A 22393-nucleotide genomic window follows, 5' to 3' on the forward strand; every position below is an offset into this window, starting at 1 on the left:
ATGTAAAACATGACATCAAAACTACAAAATGTGGGGTAGGGGAGAAAAAAGTAGATCACTTAGAATGTCTTTGAACTTAAAATGACTATCAGCTTAAATCACGTAGATATAATTATGCGTCAACATATATGAACCCCATGGTAGCCACAAATCAAAAAACTATAATGGATACACAAAAATCAAAAAGAAAGGAACCCATGCATACTACTAAAGAAAATCATCAAAACTCAATGGGAGAAACAAAAAGAAGAAATGAACGGAGGAGAGCTTCAAAAACAGCTGGAAACAAGTAATAGAATGGCAATAAGTACATACCTAGCAATAATTACTTTAAATGTCAATGGACTAAATGCTCTGATCAAAAGACACAGGGTAGCTGATTAGACAAAAACAAAAAAACAAACAAAAAAACCCAGACCCTTAAATATGCTGCCTGCAAGAGACTCACTTCAGTGCTAAACACACTAAGACTGAAAGTGAGAGGATGGAAAAAGATATATTATTCAAACAGAAAAGACAAGAAAGCTGGGATGGGGATACTTATATTAGATGTAATAGACTTTAACACAAAGGCTGTAACAAAAGACAAAGAAGGGGGACTTTGCTGGTGGTGCAGTGGTTAAGAATCCGCCTGCCAATGCAGGGGACACAGGTTCAAGCCCTGGTCCAGGAAGATCCCACATGCCACGGAGCAACTAACCCCATGCACCACAACTACTGAGCCTGCACTCTAGAGTCCGTGTGCCGCAACTACTGAAGCCCACTTGCCTAGAGCCCATGTTCCACAACAAAAGAAGCCACCACAACGAAGAGTAGCCCCTGCTCGCCACAACTAGAGAAAGCCTGTGTGCAGCAACGAAGACCCCACGCAGCCAAAAATAAAATTAATTAATTAATTAATTTTAAAAAAAGACAAAGAAGGGCATTATATAATGATAAAGGGATCCATACTTGTTAACATATATACACCCAACACAGGAACATCTAAATAGATAAAGCAAATACTAACAGACATAATGGGAGAAATTGACAATAATACAATAATAGTAGAAGATTTTAACACTCCACTGGCAACAATGGAAATACCATCTAGACAGAATATCAATAAGGTAACAGTAGTCTTAAATGATGCAATAGACTGGTTGGACTTAACTGATATCTACAGGACATTACATCCCAAAACATCAGAATACACATTCTTTTCAAGTGCACATGTAACATTCTCCAGCACAGATCACATCTAGGTCACAAAACAAACCTCAACAAATTCAAGAGGATAGAAATCATATCAAGCATTTTGTCCAACAACAAGGGTATGAAACTACAAATCAACTACAGGAAGAAAAATGGGAAAAGCACAAACACGTGGAGACTAAATAACATGCTAAAAAACACACCAAAAAAATGGGTCAATGATGAAATCAAAGAGGAAATCTGAAAATATACCAAGACAAATCAAAATGGAAACACAAATTTCCCAAAAAAAATCTATGGAATGCAGCAAAAGCAGTTCTAAGAGGGAAGTTCATAGCAATACAGGCCTTCCTCAAGAAATAAAGAAATTTTCAAATAAACAACTTAACCCACCATCTAAATGAATTAGAAAAAGAAGAATGAACAAAGCCCAAGTTCAGCAAAGCCCAAGATCAGAGAGGAAATAAATAAAAATAGAGATTAAAGAAAAACAATAGAAAAGGTCAATGAAACTAAGAGCTGTTTTTCTTGAAAAGATAAACAAAATTGATAAAATTTTAGCCAGGCTCACCAAGAAGGACAAAGACAGGATCCAAATAAACAAAATAGGAGAAGAAAGAGGAGAAATAACAACAGATCCCATAGAGATACCAAAAAATCATAAGAGAATCCTGTGAACAGTTATGTGCCAAAAAAGTAGATAACTTAGAAGAAATGGGCAAATTTCTAGTAACATACAATCTTCCAAACTGAATGAGAAAGAAACAGAGAATCTAAAAAGACTGATCACTAGTAGTGAAGCTGAATGTACAATTAAAAATCCCCACCAAGCAAAAGTCCAGGACTGGATGGCTTCACAGAAGAATTCTACCAAACATACAAAAAAGAATGAATACCAATTCTTTTCAAACTATTCCAAAAAATTAAAGAAGAGAGAATACTCCCAAATTAAATTGACTAAACCCCATTACCTTGATAACAAAAGCAGACAAACACATTACAAAAAAAGAAAATTATAGGCTAATATCTTTGATGAATATAGATATAAAAATCCTCAACAAAATATTATCAAACCAAATCCAACAATACTAATAAAGGATCATGCACCACGATCAAGTTGGATTTATTTCAGTGTCACAAGGATTGTTCAACATACACAAATCAATCAATGTGATACAGCACATTAACAAAAAGAAGGATAAAAGTCACATGATTATTTCAATAAATGCACAAAAAACATTTGACAAAATTCAAAATCCATTAATGACAAACTCTCTCATCAAAGTGGGTATAGATGGAACATATCTAACATAATAAAGGCCATTTACAACAAATGCACAGCCAAAATAATACTCAATGGTGACAAGCTGAAAGCCTTCCCACTAAACTCAGGAAAAAGGCAAGAATGCCCAGTCTTACTGCTTCTATTTCACACAGTATTGAAAGTCAGAACCACAATAATTAGACAAGGAAAAGAAATAAAATGTATCCAAACTGGAAAGAAGTTGTTAAAACTGCCTCTATTTGCAGATGACATGACACTCTATATATCCTCAAGTCGTAACTGAAAAACTATTAGAACTAATAAATGAATTCAGCAAGGTTGCAGGATACAAGATTAATATATAGAAACCTGTCGTGTTCCTATACACTAATAATGAATTATCATAAAAAGAAATTAAAAATCATTTCCATTTAAAATCATATCAAAAAAATAAAATGCCCATGAATAAACTTATCCAAGGATTTGAAAAACCTATACTCTGGAAACTATAATACACTGATGAAGGAAACTGATAAGGATTCAATGAAATGGAAGGATAGCCCATGCTCTTAGATTAGAAGAATTAATATAGTTAAAATGGCCATCCTACGCAAAGCAATCTACAGATTCAATGCAATCCCTATCAAAATACTCATGATATTTTTAACAGAACTAGAACAAATAATCCTAAAATTCACATGGAACCACAAAACACCCAGAATTACCAAAGCAATCTTGAGAAAAAAGAACAAAGCTGGAGGTAGCATGCTCCCAGATTCAGACAATACTACAAGGCTACAGTAATCCAAACAGCATGGTATTGGCACAAAAACAGACACACAGTTCAATGGAACAGAATAGAGAGCCCAGAAATAAACCTGCACATCTATGGTTAATTAATATACCACAAAAGAGACAAGAATATTCAATGGAGAAAAGACAGTCTTCTTCATTAAGTGGTGTTGGGAAAACTGGGCAACTACATGTAAAACAATGAGATTAGAACATTACCTCATACCATATATAAAAATAAACTCAAAATGACTTAAATACCTAATGTAAGACATGAAATTATAAAACTGGAAGAGAACATATGCAGAGCACTTTTTCACATAAATTGTAGCAATGTTTTTTTTTTAGATATCTTTCTTAAGGCAAAAGAAATAAAAGCAAAAACACACAAATGGGTCCTAATTAAACTTAAGAGCTTTTGCACAGCAAAGGAAACCATCAGGAAAACAAAAAGACAACCTATGGAGTGGGATAAAATATTTGCAAATGATATGTCCAACAAGGGGTTTATAACCAGGGGTTATAAACATCTCATACAACTCCATACCAACAAAACAAAACAAACAAACCAAACAAAAAGTAGGAAGGGGCTTCCCTGGTGGCGTAAGTGGTTGAGAATCCACCTGCCGATGCAGGGGACACGGGTTCGTGCCCTGGTCCGGGAAGATCCCACATGCTGCGGAGCGGTTGGGCCCGTGAGCCATGGCTGCTTAGCCTGTGTGTCCAGAGCCTGTGCTCCGCAACGGGAGAGGCCACAACAGTGAGAGGCCCGCGTACCACACACACACAAAAATAAAAGTGGGAAGAAGTTCTAAATAGATATTTTTCCAAAGAAGACATACAGATGGCTAACAGGCACATATAAAGATGTTCAACCTCACTAATTATTAGAGGAGTGCAAATCAAAATAATCATGAGATATCACCTCACACCTGTATTCAGAATGGCTGTCATCAGAAAGTCTACAAGTAGCTGTTTGCAGGAATTTGTGCACTGACTATGGAAAACAATATGGAGGTGCCTCAAGCAACTAAAAATAGAGGTACCACATCATCCAGGAATTCCACTCCTGAGTATGTATCCGGAAAAAATGAAAACACTAATTTGAAAAGGTACACGTACTCCAATTAGCAGGACTATTTACAATAGCTAAGATATAGAAGCAACCCAAACGCCCATCAACAGACAAATGGATAAAGAAGCTATGGTATATATGCACAATGGAATATTACTCAGACGTAAAAAAAAAAAAGGAATTCTGCCATTTACAGCAATGTGGAGGAACCTACAGAATGTTATGCTTAGTGACATAAGTAGACAAAGACACATACTTGTATGTGTCATCTAAAAAATAACACAAATGAGTACATATGCAAAACAGAAACAGATTCATAGATACACGAAACAAACTAGTGGTTACCAAAAGGAAGAGGAAATGGGTTGGTATATTAAGGGTATGGGATTAAGAAATACAAACTACTCTGTGTAAAACAGATAAGCAACAAGGATATATTGTACAGCACAGGGAATTATAACCATTATCTTGTAATAACTTTTAATGGAGTATAATCTGTAAAAAATACTGAATCACTATGCTGTACATCTGAAACCAACATAATATTGTAAATCAACCAAACTTCAATAGAAACTTGTCACCTGGAATAGGAGAGTCTATAGTTACTCCTGGTCATTTTGCAAGTTAATTCTGATAACACTCAAGGTGGTTGGCATTCAGCAATCTTTTGTTCCCCTAAATAGTGCTTTAACTTATTTTGCCATTTACAAAAATTTATTAAGCATATGCAATGTCATTGTACTTGGTATACATCCATGAACAAAACAAACTAAGATACCTGTTTACATGGGGATTGCACTCTAGCGAAGTTTTTATTATTGTGCCAATTAAAAAAAATACACTAAAGTAAAAGAAATAGCACAATGATCTCTGATGTACTAAGTACTCATCTTCAATATTTATCAGTGCTTGCTAATCTTAATTCCCATATTCCTCATGGGATTTTTTTACTGAAATATTTTAAAACTAATCTCAGGCATCATTCATTTCATCTGTAAATTTTTCAGTTGCCCAAATACACTATATATATATTATATATATGTATATATATGCTATATATATATACATATACAAAGTATAACCAAATATACAATAATTCCATAAATCATGATATATTCAGTTCATTTTCAAAATTCCACAAGTGTTCTCAAAAATGCTTTTTTAGTCATTGGCTTATTCGATTCAGGTTCTAAACAACTGATATACTGTATCTTATTGTTATGTCCCTTAAGTCTTTCTCATTTTATAATGCCTACCTCTCCCTTTTCTAAAGCCATTGATTTGTTGGAGAAACTGTTTTTTGTCCTGTAGTATGTTTCATATACTGCATTTGGCCTGGGTTATTAGCTATTGTGGCACCTGCCTGGCATGATGTAGCCTGAGTCCACCTAAAGAGGTCAAAATGTGAAGTTGGGAAATCAAATTGTTTCTAATCATCATTGTATGTTGATTCACAAATCTTATCTCCCGCTCAGACCTCTCCACTGAACTTCAGACCCCTGTATTCTACTGATTACTGAAATCTTCCCCTCTTTTACATGTCCAAAGCGGAGCCTGATTTTTCACTTTCTCTTTGAAAGCTCATATTGCAAAGTTCCCCTATTCAGTAAATGCAACTCCATCTTCCCAGTCTTTCTGGCCAAAACCTTACAGTCATCCTTGACTACTCTCTTTCACCCAAACCCTACATATTTTCCTGAAACAAAACCTGTTTATTCCACCTTCAGATCTATACAGAATTTGCGCACATCATTCCAGCCCCACTGCCATCAGTGTGATTCAAACCGTCACCCTTTATCTCCTGGATTACTGGAATAGTCTCAGCTGGTCTTCTTGCTTCTGCCCTTTCCCCCAAGTTCTAGTCTCAACACAGCTATAAGAATTATCTTGTTAAAATCTAATCAGGTCACTCTGCTCAACACCCTGCATTAGCTTCTCATCTCATTCAACATAAAAGCCAATGTTTTTACTATGAAGTACTAAGAACTACAAGTCTTATGTTATCTGGCATCCCATTAACTTTCTGACCTTATATCATGTTCTATTGCCTTTTGTCTATTTTATTTCTTGAGCTACTCTGCTTTTCTTGCTGTTCCTTCAACATACCGGGCAGGTTCCCTCGTGAACTTGCTATTCCCTATTCCTAGAATGCTATTTCTCAGCTCCTTTACTGGTAATCCTCACTAAAATATCAACCTCTTCAGTATTTCATATCTCCCTTCACTGACTGATTTTTTTGTCTCTTTAGCATTATCACTCTATAACTGCTTTAGACTGAATATTTGTGTCCTGAAATTCATATGTTGAAACCTAATGCCCAATGTGATGGTATTAGAAGGTGGGGCCCTTGGGAGATGCTCAGGTCATGAGGGTGGAGTCTTCATGATGGGATTAGTGCCCTTATAAAAGAGACGTCAGCGAGATCCCTTGATCCTTTTGCCATGTGAAGATACAGCGAGAAGACAGCCATTTGTGAACCAGTATCTCACCAGACACTAAATTCGCCAGTGCCTTGTTCGGAAACTTTGCATCCTCCAGAACAGTGAGATATAAGTTTCTGTTGTTTATGAGCCACCAGTCTATGGTATGCTTTTATAGCAGCCCAAACAGACTAAGACAATAACTTATCTTGTTTATTATTGCTCCCACTAGAATGAAAGCATCATGAGGGTAGAATTTGTCTGTTTTATTTACTACCATATTCTCAAGCACTAAGAACAGAACCACTCAACAATTCAATAATCCGTTGTCGAGTAAATGAGCCATAAGTGTCATCATCATCATTATCGTCTTCAATGTCTTCCATGCATGTGGGTATTTCCTTTGATTTCTAGCTGTGCGGTGCCTCCCTCCTTATTTATATATCTGCTTCTTCTTTATTTTCCATTTTATCCTTTTCATGAACAGATTGACAAAAAATCCTTAAGTGCTTCTGTATCCTCAGTTTTTTCTACCCTCAGTGGTCAGTGGTACGATGGCAGTAGCTCTAATTACCTCACTAGAAAATTATTTCTTTAGTGTGCAGAACTGCTTCTGTTTCTGGTCCTCCAGGCACAGAGACATCAAGAAAACAAACTTAATTAGGCATTTCAGTCTAGATGATTCCCTGACAAAATCAAGCCAGAGGATTTCCATTTTACCCTGAAGGTGGGTAGAGCCTGTTTCTGTGAGAAGTGATTCAAAGATGCCCTAGTAGAAAATGATGCTAATCAAGCTATCACTGAAAGGCAATTCAGCCATGAAATGGATGTTCCGCCCTTTTGTCTAGTGAAGGCTGCTAACATTCTGTTGATGATTCCCTACCTTCCTTATAGAGGACCAGCTCTGCCTTAACCCCAAGGATTTTCTTCTCCCAGTCTTCTGGGCTTTCATCTTGGCAGGAGCTAATAAACGAGAAAAATGTACTTTAGAGTATGTGTAGAATAGTGGTTCTCAACTGGGGCCATTTTTGTCTCCAAAAGTAAATTTGCCAACGTCTGGAGAATTTTTGGTTGTTGCAACTGGGACCATGTTACCGGCATCTAGTGCATGGTGACCAGGGCTATTGCTAAACATCCTACAATGCCCAGGATAAAACTCCACAACAAAAAATTATCTGGTCCAAAATATCAGTTGTGGCTCGGTTGAGAAATGCTGATGTAGAAGAATAATATCTTAGGGCTACAAGTATTACTCATATCATGTGACTTAAAAGCAACATAAAAGAATAAGAATCGCCACTATCTTCACTTGCTTTCACTTCCTGCTTGTTCTTTTTCCTCTTTCAGCAAACTTTATGAGGCTTCTTGGCTGTTTCTCCTTACCTTCCAGCCCTCTTCAAGTTGCCACGCCTCAGGGCTCAATTCTGAATCTTTTTGCTCTGCATACTCACTCTCTAGTTGACCTCATCCAGTCTCTGACTTTAAACAGCACTGACATGTTAACAATTCCTAAATTCACACCATTCCAGATCTAGAACTTCAGACTTGTATATCCAACTGCCCACTTGACTTCTCTATCATATGCCTATCAGATATTTCAAACCTAATATGCATAAAATTAAACTTCTAATTCTCTCCTACTTCCCAAATCTGCTCCACCCACTGTCACTCAGTTAATGGTCAGGTCGAAAATATTGCAGTCATATTTTATCTTTCCTTTTCTCATGTCCACATTCCATCTGCCAACAAAAATTGATGGCTTCAACTTCAAAATATATCTAGAATCTGATCAATTCCTGTTATTTCCACTGACCCATTGTCTTAGTACATTTGAGCTGCTATAACAAGACACTGCAGACTGGGTAGCTAACAAGAAACAGGAATTTATTCCTCTCGGTTCTGGAAGCAAGAATTGTGAGATCAGGGTTCCAGTCTGGTCAGGTGAGTCCCCTCTTCTGGGTTGCACACTTTTCACTGCATCCTCACATGGTGGGAGGGGCTAGGGAGCTCTGTGGTATCTCCTTCATGAAGCACGAATTCCATTCATGAGGGAGCTACCTCATGATATAATCACCTCGCAAAGGACCCATCTTCTAACACTATCACACTGAGATGCAGGATTTCAAGATGTGGATTTGGATGAAACATAAACATTTAGTTCACAACACCCAGGTTCAAGCCCCCCTCATGTGGTACCAGGCTTACTGAAACACTGGCTTTGAAACACTGGCTTGTCTACTGAGATCAGGAGGGCTAAATATCTCTCAGTGTTCAAAAATGCATGAAAGCATGTTTGTGAACTTACACAAGTAAGTCACATACAAATATGTTTTATACAAATAAGACACAATTACTATTGCTAATTATATTAGTTTTCTTTTACTGTGTGGGCAAGGAATGCTGCCTGCCATTGCAGTAAATAAAAAACGTTGCATGCCATTCCAGTAAACAAGGATCAAGCCATCAGCCACTCAGCTGCAATCCCACCCTCACCCCGGATCCTGAGCCTTCGGGAAAATTCAGGCTAGAGAAAAATAGGAAGCATTGTGTGCTTTGGATGCTGGCTGGAGTTAGCTAAGATGCATATCTAAAGAATAATTTCAATGAACCTAGACTCTTATCTTCCCGTACATAGAAAAGCACTAAAGTCATTAACTTGAGATGTCTGTTTCTGTGATTAGGAGTAATCTTTTGATGTTCAAGTACACTTTTTTTTCCAGCAAAAAGCTTATATATCCTGGCTTCTTCCTTACCTTTTTGGAACAGTTCCTCAGAGCTATCTGAAAAGCTGCCTCTTGGGCTACAGTCCTCAGAAAGGTCTCCGAATAAAACTTGAATGACAATTTTAGGTTGCACATTTTACTTCAGTCAATAGCTGGTATAACAAATTCGCACAAACTGAGTGGCTTACACAACACGAATTTACTTTCTTATAACTCTATAGGTCAGAAGTCCAACACAGACCTCACTGGACTAAAATCAAGGTGTCCACAGAGCTGTATCCCTTTTTGGAGGCTCTAAGGGAGAATTTGTTGCCTGTCCTTTTCCAGATTCTGGAGGCATTCTCCATTCCTCCGTCTGTGGTTTCCTTCCTCCATTTTCAAAGCCAGCAGCAGCGAGTCTAGTCTTTCACACATCCCATTACTCTGACCTCGACTTCTACTTCCTTTCTCTACTTTTCAGGACCCTTGTGATTACACTGGGCCCACCTAGATGACCCAGGAAAAATTCCTTATCAACTGATTAGCAATCTTAACTCCATATGCATCCTTACCACACTAATCAGAGTTTTTCTAGGCCAGCACTGAAGTATTGATACGTATTGCTTGACTGCTCCAATTTAATTTAATTAGAGCTAACACTGGACATTATATATTTATAAAATAAAACAACAAAAGAGAATATTTTATCATAAACAGAATACTGACGTTTAAGCCATATAGTCTTTCATGGGAATGTGCCTTCATTAAAAAAAAAAAAATCAAGTCAAAGGAAAAAACATTATTTTGAGATGAAATGTCTTCCAAAATCAACTTTTCAGGGTAACGTTAATGTAGAAAAATGAGTAATATATGACCTGACTTCTTCTTTGATCAATTTGTCTGCTTCTCCATATATTCAGTTATTTAGATAGACGTAATGACAATAATTAGCTGAGTGCCTGGTCTGTGCCAAGCTCAGTTTTAAGTGTTTCAATGTATGATGCATTTAAGTTCACATGGCATTTTGAGAGAGGTGTTATTCCCTTCTTACAAATAATAGAATTGAAGTTTAGAGTGACTTGCCTACCATAATAAGAGACAGAGTGGGCATTTGAATTGAAACAGGAAAGCCTGAGAGGTTTAAGTGACTTTCCGTTGGGAATTCAGAAAGACAGTAGCAGAAACACATCTGGAATTCACAAGTATCAAATTCAATCCAGTCATTTTGTCACTAATCAGGCAAAAAAGATTGAGATTATGCTGATTAAGCTTTTTTTTTAAAGAAAGATTTTTCTTTTTTTCTCTTCTGCCTGGGAGAACAAGGAGTTGGGAAAAGCCAATTTCCAGTCGGCATGTTCTTCATTTGGAGAGAGCATCCAATTCCGGGAATATTTTTGCCAGCAATAAATTCACTTTAACTGGGAAAAGTACAGAGGATTATCTTAAGTGCCTGCAGAGCAGAAATGACAAGTCAGAGGAACTATCCGTTACGTTCACTGGTAATTGGATACAAAGTGCTGACCCTAAAAGATTGTGCTCCAATAATGCAATTATTTGCCAAAAATCTTAATAAAATAGTACATTTCTTTTCCTCATGCTTTTCACAGGCAAGCCACTTTAAAAATCCCAAGCAAAGTCAAATGCAACAATCCAGAATACTTGGTTTTGGTTACACACCTGATCTCTGATCTTTCTATGCTAGGCTGATGAATATTAACGGTGCTGTCAGGACCAAAACATTGCTAAATGTGACACCATGAATCATCTCCATTAGTAAATGTAGTGTCAGGTTCTCATATATTTCAGTCTATTTTAAATCCACACCCCATTATTTCATGCTATGCTTGAATGAATCCTGGTGGTTTGATATAGGAAGTGGGTCAGCAGTGAAACCAACTTGTCATGAATGTCTGAACTCCCAAGAGCGTCTTGGAGGCTGGACTCCCAGTTTCAGCCTGCATCACCTTACTTGTTTCCCCAACTGCTAGACTGATGGGACCCCTTCTCTTCCTCCATAGAAAAATCATTTTATCTTTTAAAACTTATTTTACCACTGGAGGGTGTGAGGATTGGCTAAGACTGCACATGTCTACTTCACTGGTTCTACCATCCAGGTAGGGAGGGGCTAGGTGTCCATTTCCGCCCCTAAACCAGAATGACAGCATGACCTTTTACTCCAAAAGTTCATTTCTCCTTTAAAGACCCTGATTTACACAACCAAGTTTCCTTGCCTTTTATACTTAAAGGTTGAGATCTATCAGGGGGCCCTAACTGTAAACAGCTTCAGGGCTCTCCAGAAATTATATGCAAAATTTTATGTGTATAAGGGGGAAATATGCATTTTTCAGGGAGAAGAATTCAGCAGATTTGAAAAGCTGAGACAAAACCGAACCAAAATAAAGAAAACAGACAAAAAGTCCTCTGACCCCTAATAGCTTAAAAACAACCTGGGAAGAGGATTGATAAAGTCTTTTCTTTCTCTAAAATCGAAATGTTAATTCTAATGAGCTGATGTTGCAGTTCTGCTTTGACAGGTACGGATGCATATTGGTGCTTGTTCATGTCAGAAACGATATAAAAGAGGCTATATATAAATAAGTAAATACACAAATAAACAGAAAAGCAAACAAATAGATAAATTAGGTGCTTGTGATGGGCAATTAAGGGGAAAAAAAATCCTGCAATTCACAAAGTATTATGAAAGCAAAAGGGCAGCCCGCATCTACATTTTATGCTGTCAAAGGCCATGCAAAAGCACCACCTGCAAAAGCTTTTGCCATAATTAATCATAGCAGTTTCCTTCCTTCTCTACTATTTCCTTTTATGTACAGATATCACTGAAAATACAGCAAGATAAGAGCTTCTATCAGGCTAAGCACAGAATGCTTCAAGCAGTTACGAGAAGCACCTAACCTAGTTTAAGGAGTGGATGGATGTGGGAAGGCTTTTCAGAGGAGTTGAAATCTAAGTGTCATGCTCAACTGTAGGATCAGAACTGGCTAGGCAAAGAATAGATGTTACAGCTAGGGAGGAAGAATATTCCCTGGCAAAAAAGAATAGGATATTCCAAAGCCCAGGGACCACACAGGACATGTTATCTTTGACAAACAGAAAGAAGTTCCAAATGGCTGGAAATTAGAATGGTAGGTCTCAGGCCTTCTATGATCACACTGTCCAAGTAGCCCACCCTCGATCACCAGTGAATTTTCATGTCAAATTCCTTTGTATCATGTGTTGCCATCTGAAATTCCTTTATTCAGTCATTCATTCAACAAATATCAACTGAGCACCTCCTATATTTAGGTCCCATTCTTTTTTTTTTTAATTTTTATTGGAGTATAGTTGATTTATAATGTTGGGTTACTTTCTGCTGTATCGCAAAGTGAATCAGTTGTACATATACATATATCCACTCTTTTTTTAGATTCTTTTCCCATATAGGTCATTACAGAGTACTGAGTAGAGTTCCCTGTGCTATACAGTAGGTCCTTATTAGTTATCTATTTTATATATGGTAGTGTGTATATGTAAGGCCCCATTTTTTTTTGTTGGGGATAGAGCAGGGAACAGGACAGATCATATTCTGCTCACATGGAGCTTAGCATCCACTTTATTTACTCATTTATCTAGTCATCTTTTTCCCTCAGATCCAATAAACTGTCCATTCTGTGAAGGCAGGGACCTTCCATGTCTTCTGTATTATTCTCAGCTCAGTATGTAGGACAGTGCTGAGAATGCAAGTGTTTAAATGTTTTCTGAATGAATTAATTATGAAGGGTGTAGTGAGAGATGAGTTTGGAGAAGTGACTGGAATTCAGCATGTGAAGCTCCTGATAAGCCATGGTAGGAAGACTGAATTTTATTTTATATGCAATGTGGATATTTTAAGGAAGAATACGTCTTCCAGATACATTCCTTCCGGGCTATGTTAGAAAGACCACTCTGACTATATTACGGAAAATGGGTTGGTATGGGAAGAGTATAGACAGAATAACTGTTTTACATCCTTGCTTCCTCCATGAAACACACTGTTCTTTGTATTCCAGGCCACCATTATCACCTGATTTTGCTCCTGAGTTACAACTCCCACTGCTTTCTCCCCCTGGTCCTGTTAACTTTGGAACCCTCCCACCCCCTGCCTTGGATGGTGTTGGACTTCTCCATCTCACTTCTTACCTAGTTTACCTCATTTCATCCCTTGGTTTTAAACATGATTTATATGCTGACAATTCCAAATATTTATCACCAGAGGGACCTCTTCTTTGAATCCTAGATTTACCTTATGGATTTCACATTAGCTGTTCCTCTGTCTGGAATGTTCCTTCCAGTAAGTTCATATAATTTCTTGTCTCATCTTTTTAAAATCTTGGTTTAAATGCCGCTTTCTTGGTGAGGTTTTCTCTGATTTCTCAGATTAAAATGGAAACCTCCTCTTCATTACTCCCTATATTTTCACTGCTTTTATTTTGACCCATGTAATTTATTACCTTCTGAAATACTATATGATATACTTATTTATTTTGTTTATTGTCATCTTCCCCCACCTATAATGTACGTTCCTGGAGGTAAGGAATTTTTAACTATTTTGCACATACAGACACACATACAGACACATACTGAGGCACACAAACATGCATAGTAGTGTTATTAGGTGAGCACTGTTCATTAATAATCTGCAACAAAATGAATACCAAAATAATAAAACTGTGGTAGTTATAAATTACTGAGCACTACAGTGTGCCAAGAAAGAAGCCAGACCCTCAAGACGTAAGGATGAATGTCATCACTCTTTTTTTGCGGTACGCGGGCCTCTCACTGCCGTGGCCTCTCCCGTTGCGGAGCACAGGCTCCGGACGCGCAGGCTCAGCGGCCATGGCTCGCGGGCCCAGCCGCTCCGCGGCACGTGGGATCCTCCCGGACCAGGGCACGAACCCATGTCCCCTGCATCGGCAGGCGGACTCTCAACCGCTGCACCACGAGGGAAGCCCGAATGTCATCACTCTTGATGTAACAGACTTTAATGTGTCTCTGTGTATGTATATACATTCATTCTAACAGCACATAGTAAAATAGGTGCTTGATAAACCTTTCTGACTGACCTATGACTCAAAATATGCTTTTACTATTTTTTGAATTGGACTATACACAAGGAAACTCAGAAAGTAATCACTCTAGGTTTTATATAGAAAAAACCTTAAAGGGATAGGGGAGTCTGTGTGTGTGTGTGTGTGTGTGTGTGTGTGTGTGTGTGTGTGTGTGTGTGTGTGTGTGTGTAAATGTAAGTACGCAGAATTCCTACATTAAGTGTAGTAAAAAAAAAAAGGAGTTTTAATTTCACTCTTTCACTTTTTGGATAGTTTTGCATGGTGGTTAAGCATTACAAAGTCTGGGTTTTAGAATGTATATGTATATGTGTAACTGAATCACTTTGCTGTACAGCAGAAATTAACACAGTGCTGTAAATCAACTACTTCAATTAAATCAACTACTTCAATTAAAAAAATATTGATAGAAAGTCTAGGTTTCTATCCTAGCTCGACAGCTGTGTGAACTAGGGCAGGTAACTTGACCTTTCTGAACTTCATATTTATTATTTGTAAAACTGAAATAACATCAGTTACTGGATGTTTTATGGAGGGGGCAGACAGTAAGGACTAAGTGGGATAATATCTGTTAAGCCCTTAGAGTGACTGGTGCCTAGTGAATATTCAGTTTTCTGACATTCAACAAATACGAGATGTGTATCTACTAAATACTTGGCACTATCTTTAATTCTGCATATACAGTGATACAGAACAGGCATGTCCCCTGAATTTATTACTGTTATCAGTGTCATTATGAGCAGGTACAAGCTTCTCATTAACCTCTGACTTTTATCTTTGCTTTCCTTTTCCACCCTGACAATTCAATCCAACTCAAGAAGTTGAATTTATAGAGCAAATCGGCTGTGCTACTCTAGTTGGAAACAAATTCAGTATGGTTTGACCACAGTCTATATCCATGTTCACTTGGCTGAGAATCATGTCGTAGTGGGACACTGTCAGTGACCTGGAGCCTTCATATGGTGACAACATTACCAGGGTCTCTAAAAAGGAGGATAACATGGGAGCCGTTTTTATGAATTGAATTCAGTTTCCTGAAGAATTCTTCCATATTTTACAATCTTGTGAAAGTAAAAGAAGGACAATGTTCCAGTCCCCGGGGAGGTACCTTCTTCATCTCTGAGATAACATACTCTGTAATGAAGAGCCTTTGTAAGGGCAGGAGATTAGGCTGGGTTGACTTGAAGGAGGTGGAGCTCTGCTCTTCTCTCACATCACTGCCAGGCTTAACACTGTTACAATTATGAACTGGCTTGCTGACTAACGGAATCAAAGTGGCTGAAAACAAGAAAACAAATGAACAAACGTGTTCTGCCAAGGAATAAAATACTGAATTTTAAAACTCGACACTCAAGGAAGGCCTTCAAGATCATATGGCTTTAGTTTAAGATAATAAACTTATGTTTCCTTAATTCCATCCTAGCCTGGGTTATCTCCCTAAGTCCTTCCTAGGAGAAAAATATTGACTATATATATATATATATATATATATATGTGTGTGTGTGTGTGTATCTCATATATATATATATCTGATGCATATATATATATATATATATATATATATGATAGAAGACTTGCATGCAGAATTTATAAATAGCTCTTACAACTCAATAAGACAAACAACCCGATTTTAAAAAATGGACAAAGGATTTGAATAGACACTCCGTGACAGAAGATACATGAATGCCAATTAAGCACATGGAAAGATGTTCAACATCCTTACCCAGGAAAGGAATGCAAATTAAAACCTCAATGAGATACCACTGCACACCATTAGAGTAGCTAAATGAGCTAAATGACAGTGATAATAAATGACAAGTGATAATACTGAGTGAAGGTGAAGATTTAGAGCAACTGGAATTCTCATACATAGCTGGTAGAAATGTAAAGTGGTCTCATCACTTTGTTTTTAACAAAGGTAAATATGAACCTGTCATATGAACTAGCATTTTAATACGTGACATTTCCAGAAGAGAAATGCAAATGTATCTGTACATTGGTATGATTGGGAGCTTGTTAGGAATGGAGAATCTCATGCACCATCCCAGACTGAGGGAATCCAAAGATACACTTTTAAAACATCATTATGGAGTTTGTGTGCACATTACAGTTTGAGAAGTACTGTCCTGAAGGGTATTAGGCTCTCTCAGGGGGAGATATTTCTTTCACATTCTTCAAGTAAGAATTCTCAAATTTTCATGTTTCAGTCACTCAAATCACCTCTGATAGGTAAATGACATAACTTAAACTAGCGGGCCATGGATGTCATTTAGAATCACAGCCAGAAATCTTTTCAATCCCATGTCATTTTGAGGGTTGATAGAAGGAAATTTACTCCATTGTCAGGTACCCAAACTCATGAGCAGAATACTATCAAGACATATATATAGCAATGGTGGTAAGCCTAATAGCAGATTATAATAACAATAAGAAGTTTTACAATTGCTAATAGCATTTTCTATCAGCCTGGCACTGTTGTAAGTGTATGAGTGTATAAGAACACATGTAACAATTTATATCTGACCACATCCCCTAGGAGGTCAGTATTATTATTATTCTCAGTAGCCTGAAAGACGGAATAATTTTCTTTTTTTAATGATTAGTTTTTTTTTAACATCTTTATTGGAGTATAATTGCTTTACATTGTTGTGTTAGTTGCTGCTATATAACAAACTGAATCAGCGATATGTATATATATACATATATCTCCATATCCCCTCCCTCTTGCATCTCCCTCCTACCCTCCCTATCCCACCCTTTTAGGTGGTCAAAAAGCACTAAGCTGACCTCCCTATGCTATGCGGTTGCTTCCCACTAGCTATCTATTTTACATTTGGGAGTGTATATATATCCATGCCACAAACTGACTTCATCCCAGCTTACCCTTCCCCTCCCCGTGTCCACAAGTCCATTCCCACTGTCTGCGTCTTTATTCCCGTCCTGTCCCTATGTTTTGCAGAACTTTTTTTTTTTTTTTCAGATTCCATATCTGTGTTTTAGCATACGGTGTTTGTTTTTCTCTTTCTGACTTACTTCTCTCTGGATGACAGACACTAGGTCTATCCCCCTCACTACAGAAAACTCAATTTTGTTTCTTTCTATGGCTGAGTAATATTCCCTTGTATATATGTGCCACATCTTCTTTATACATTCATCTGTTGATGGACACTCAGGTTGCTTCCACGTCCTGGCTATTGTAAACAGTGCTGCAATGAACATTGTGGTACATGAATTATGGTTTTCTCAGGGTTATATTCCCAGTAGTGGGATTGCTGGGTCATATGGTAGTTCTATTTATAGTTTTTTATGGAACTTCCATAATGTTCTCCATAGTGGCTGTATCAATTTACACTCTAACCAACAGTGCAAGAGGGTTTCCTTTTCTCCACACCCTCTCCAGCATTTACTGTTTGTAGATTTTTTGATGATGACCATTCTGACTGGTGTGAGGTGATACCTCATTGTAATTTTGATTTGCATTTCTGTAATGATTAGTGTCGTTGAGCATCCTTTCATGTGTTTGCTGGCAATCTGTATATCTTCTTTGGAGAAATGTCTATTTAGGTCTTCTGCCCATTTTTGGATTGGGTTGTTTGTTTTTTTGATATTGAGCTGCATGAGCTGTTTGTATATTTTGGAAATTAATCCCTTGTCAGTTGTTTCATTTGCAAATATTTTTTCCCATTCTGACGGTTGTCTTTTCATTTCATTTATGGTTTTCTCTGCTGTGCAAAAGCTTTTAAGTTTAATTAGGTCCAATTTGTTTACTTTTGTTTTTATTTTAATTACTCTAAGAGGTGGGTCATAAAAGATCTTGCTATGATTTATGTCAAACAGAGTTTTCCCTATGTTTTTCTCGAAGAGATTTCTAGTATCCAGTCTTACGTTTAGGTCTTTAATCCATCTAGAGTTTATTTTTGTGTATGGTGTTAGGGAGTATTCTTACTTCATTCTTTTACATGCAGCTGTCCAGTTATCCCAGCACCACTTATTGAAGAGACTGTTTTTTCTCCATTGTATAGTCTTCCCTCCTTTGTCAAAGATTAGGTGACCATAGGTGCATGGGGTGATCTCTGGGCTTTCTATCCTGTTCCATTGATCTATATTTCTGTTTTTGTGCCCGTACCATACTGTCTTGATTACTGTAGCTTTGTAGTGCAGTCTGAAGTCTGGGAGCCTGATTCCTCCAGCTCCACTTTTCTTTCTCAAGATTGCTTTGGCTATTAGGGGTCTTTTGTGTTTCCATACAAATTGTGAAATTTTTTGTTCTTGCACTGTGAAAAATACCATTGGAAGTTTGATAGTGATTGCATTGAATCTGTAGATTGCTTTGCGTAGTCATTTTCACAATGTTGATTTTTCCAAACCAAGAACATGGTATATCTCTCCATCTATTTGTATCATCTTTAATTTCTATCACCAGTGTCTTATAGTTTTCTGCATACAGGTCTTTTGTCTCCTTAGGTTGGTTTATTCCTAGGTATATTATTCTTTCTGTTGCAATGGCAAAAGTGAGTGTTTCCTTAATTTCTCTTTCAGATTTTTCATCATCAGTGTATAGGAATGCAAGAGATTTCTGTGCATTAATTTTGTATCGTGCTACTTTACCAAATTCATTGATTACCTCTAGTAGTTTTCTGGTAGCATCTTTAGGATTCTCTATGTATAGTATCATGTCATCTGCAAACATTGACAGTTTTACTTCTTCTTTTACGATTTGGATTCCTTTTATTTCTTTTTCTTCTATGATTGCTGTGGCTAAAACTTCCAAAAATGTGCTGAATAATAGTGGTGAGAGTGGACAACCTTGTCTTGTTCCTGATCTTAGTGGAAATGGTTTCGGTTTTTCACCATTGAGAATGATGTTGGCTGTGGGTTTGTCATATATGGCCTTTCTTATGTTGAGGTAAGTTCCCTCTATGCCTACTTTCTGCAGGGTTTTTTATCATAAATGGGTGTTTAATTTTGTCAGAAGCTTTCTCTGTTCTATTGAGATGATCATATGGTTTTTCTCCTTCAATTTGTTAATATGGTGTATCACATTGATTGATGTGCGTATATTGAAGAATCCTTGCGTTCCTGGGATAAACCCCACTTGATCATGGTGTGTGATCCTTTTAATGTGCTGTTGGATTCTGTTTGCTAGTATTTTGTTGAGGGTTTTTGCATCCATGTTCATCAGTGTTATTGGCCTGTAGTTTTCTTTCTTTGTGACATCTTTGTCTGGTTTTGGTATCAGGGCGATGGTGGCCTTGTAGAATGAGTTTGGGAGTGTTCCTCCCTCTGCTATATTTTAGAAAAGTTTGAGAAGGATAGGAGTTAGCTCTTCTCTCAATGTTTGATAGAATTCGCCTGTGAAGCCATCTGGTCCTGGAGTTTTGTTCGCTGTAAGATTTTTAATCACAGTTTCAATTTCAGTGCTTGTGATTGGTCAGTTCATATTTTCTATGTCTTCCTGTTTCAGTCTCGGAAGGTTGTGCATTTCTAAGAATTTGCCCATTTCTTGCAGGTTGTCCACTTTATTAGCATATAGTGGTTTGTAGTAACCTCTCATGATCCTTTGTATTTCTGCAGGGTCAGTTGTTACTTCTCCTTTTTCATTTCTAATTCTATTGATTTGAGTCTTCTCCCTTTTTTTCTTGATGAGTGTGGCTAATGTTTATCAATTTTGTTTATCTTCTCAAAGCACCAGCTTTTAGTTTTATTTATCTTTGCTATCATTTCCTTCATTTCTTTTTCATTTATTTCTGCTCTGATTTTAATGATTTCTTTCCTTTTGCTAACTTTGGGGTTCTGTTGGTTCTTCTTTCTCTAACTGCTTTAGGTGTAAGGTTAGGTAGTTTATTTGAAATTTTTCTTGTTTCTTGAGGTAGGCTTGTATTGCTAAAAACTTCCAACTTGGAACTGCTTTTGCTGCATCCCATAGGTTTTCTGTCATAATATTTTCACTGTCATTTTCTTCTAGGTATTTTTTGAGTTCCTCTTTGATTTCCTCAGTGATCTCTAGGTTATTTAGTAATGTATTGTTTAGCCTACATGTGTTTGTATTTTTTACATTTTTTTTCCTGTAATTGATATCTAATCTCATAGGATTGTGGTATGAAAAGATACTTGATACATTTCAATTTTCTTAAATTTACCAAGGCTTCATTTGTGACATAAGATATGATCTGTCCTGGAGAATGTTCCATGAGTGCTTCGGAAGAAAGTGTATTCTGTTCTTTTTGTATGGAATGTCCGATAAATATCAATTAAGTCCATCTTGTTTAATGTCTCATTTAGAGCTTGTGTTTCCTTATTTTTTTTCATTTTGGATGACCTGTCCATTGGTGAAAGTGGGGTGTTAAAGTCCTCTACTATTATTGTGTTACTGTTGATTTCCTCTTTTATTGCTGTTAGCATTTGCCTTATGTATTGAGGTGCTCCTCTGTTGGGTGCATAAATATTTTCAATTGTTATATCTTCTTCTTGGATTGATCCCTTGATCATTATGTAGTGTCCTTCTTTGTCTTTTGTAATAGTCTGTATTTTAAAGTCTATTTTGTCTGATATGAGAATTGCTTCTCCACTTTCTTTTGATTTCCATTTGCATGGAATATCTTTTTCCATCCCCTCACTTTCAGTCTGTATGTGTCGCTAGGTCTGAAGTGGGTATCTTGTAGACAGCATATATACAGGTCTTGTTTCTGTATCCATTCAGCCAGTCTGTCTTTTGGTTGGAGCATTTAATCCATATACATTTAAGGTAATTATCGATATGTATATTCCTATTGTCATTTTCTTAATTGTTTTTGGTTTGTTATTGTAGGTCTTTTCCTTCTCTTGTGTTTCCTGCCTAGGGAAGTTCCTTTAGCATTTGTTGTAAAGCTGGTTTGGTGGTGCTGAATTCTCTTAGCTTTTGCTTGTCTGTAAAGGTTTCAATTTTCCATCAAATCTGAAAGAGATCCTTGCTGGGTAGAGTAATCTCGTTTGTAGGTTTTACCCTTTCATCACTTTAAATATATCCTGCCACTCCCTCTGGCTTGCAGAGTTTCTGCTGAAAGATCAGTTGTAAACCTTATGGGAATTCCCTTGTATGTTATTTGCTGCTTTTCCCTTGCTGCTTTTAATATTTTTGCTTTGTATTTAATTTTTGATAGTTTGATTAATATGTTGTCTTGGCATGTTTCTCCTTGGATTTATCCTGTATGGGACTCTCTGTGCTTCCTGGGTTTGATTGACTATTTCTTGTCCCATGTTAGGGAAGTTTTCAACTATAATGTCGTCAAATATTTTCTCAGTCCCTTTTTGTTATCCTCTTCTTCTGGGACCCCTATAATTTGAATGTTGTTGCATTTAATGTTGTCCCCGAGGTCTCTGAGACTGTCCTCAATTCTTTTCATTCTTTTTTCTTTGTTCTGCTCTGCGGTAGTTATCTCCACCATTTTATCTTCCAGGTCACTTATCTGTTCTTCTGCCTCAGTTATTCTGCTATTGATTCCTCCTAGAGAATTTTTAATTTCATTTAGTGTGTTGTTCTTCATTCTTTGTTTGCTCTTTAGTTCTTCTAGATCCTTGTTAAACGTTTCTTGTAATTTCTCCATTCTATTTCCAAGATTTTGGATCATCTTTACTATCATTACTCTGAATTCTTTTTCAGGTAGACTGCCTATTTCCCCTTCACTTTTTTGGTCTGGTGGTTTTTATACTGCTCTTTTATCTGCTGTGTATTTCTCTGTCTTCTCATTCTACTTGACAAATTGTGTTTGGGGTCTCCTTTTCAGAGGCTGCTGGTTCATAGCTCCCATTGTTTTTGGTGTCTGCCCCCAGTGGGTTAGGTTTGTTCAGTGGGTTGTGTAGGCTTC

The sequence above is a fragment of the Leucopleurus acutus genome (assembly GCF_964270905.1).
Source record: "Leucopleurus acutus genome assembly, chromosome: 3".
NCBI classification, from domain to species: domain Eukaryota; kingdom Metazoa; phylum Chordata; class Mammalia; order Artiodactyla; family Delphinidae; genus Leucopleurus; species Leucopleurus acutus.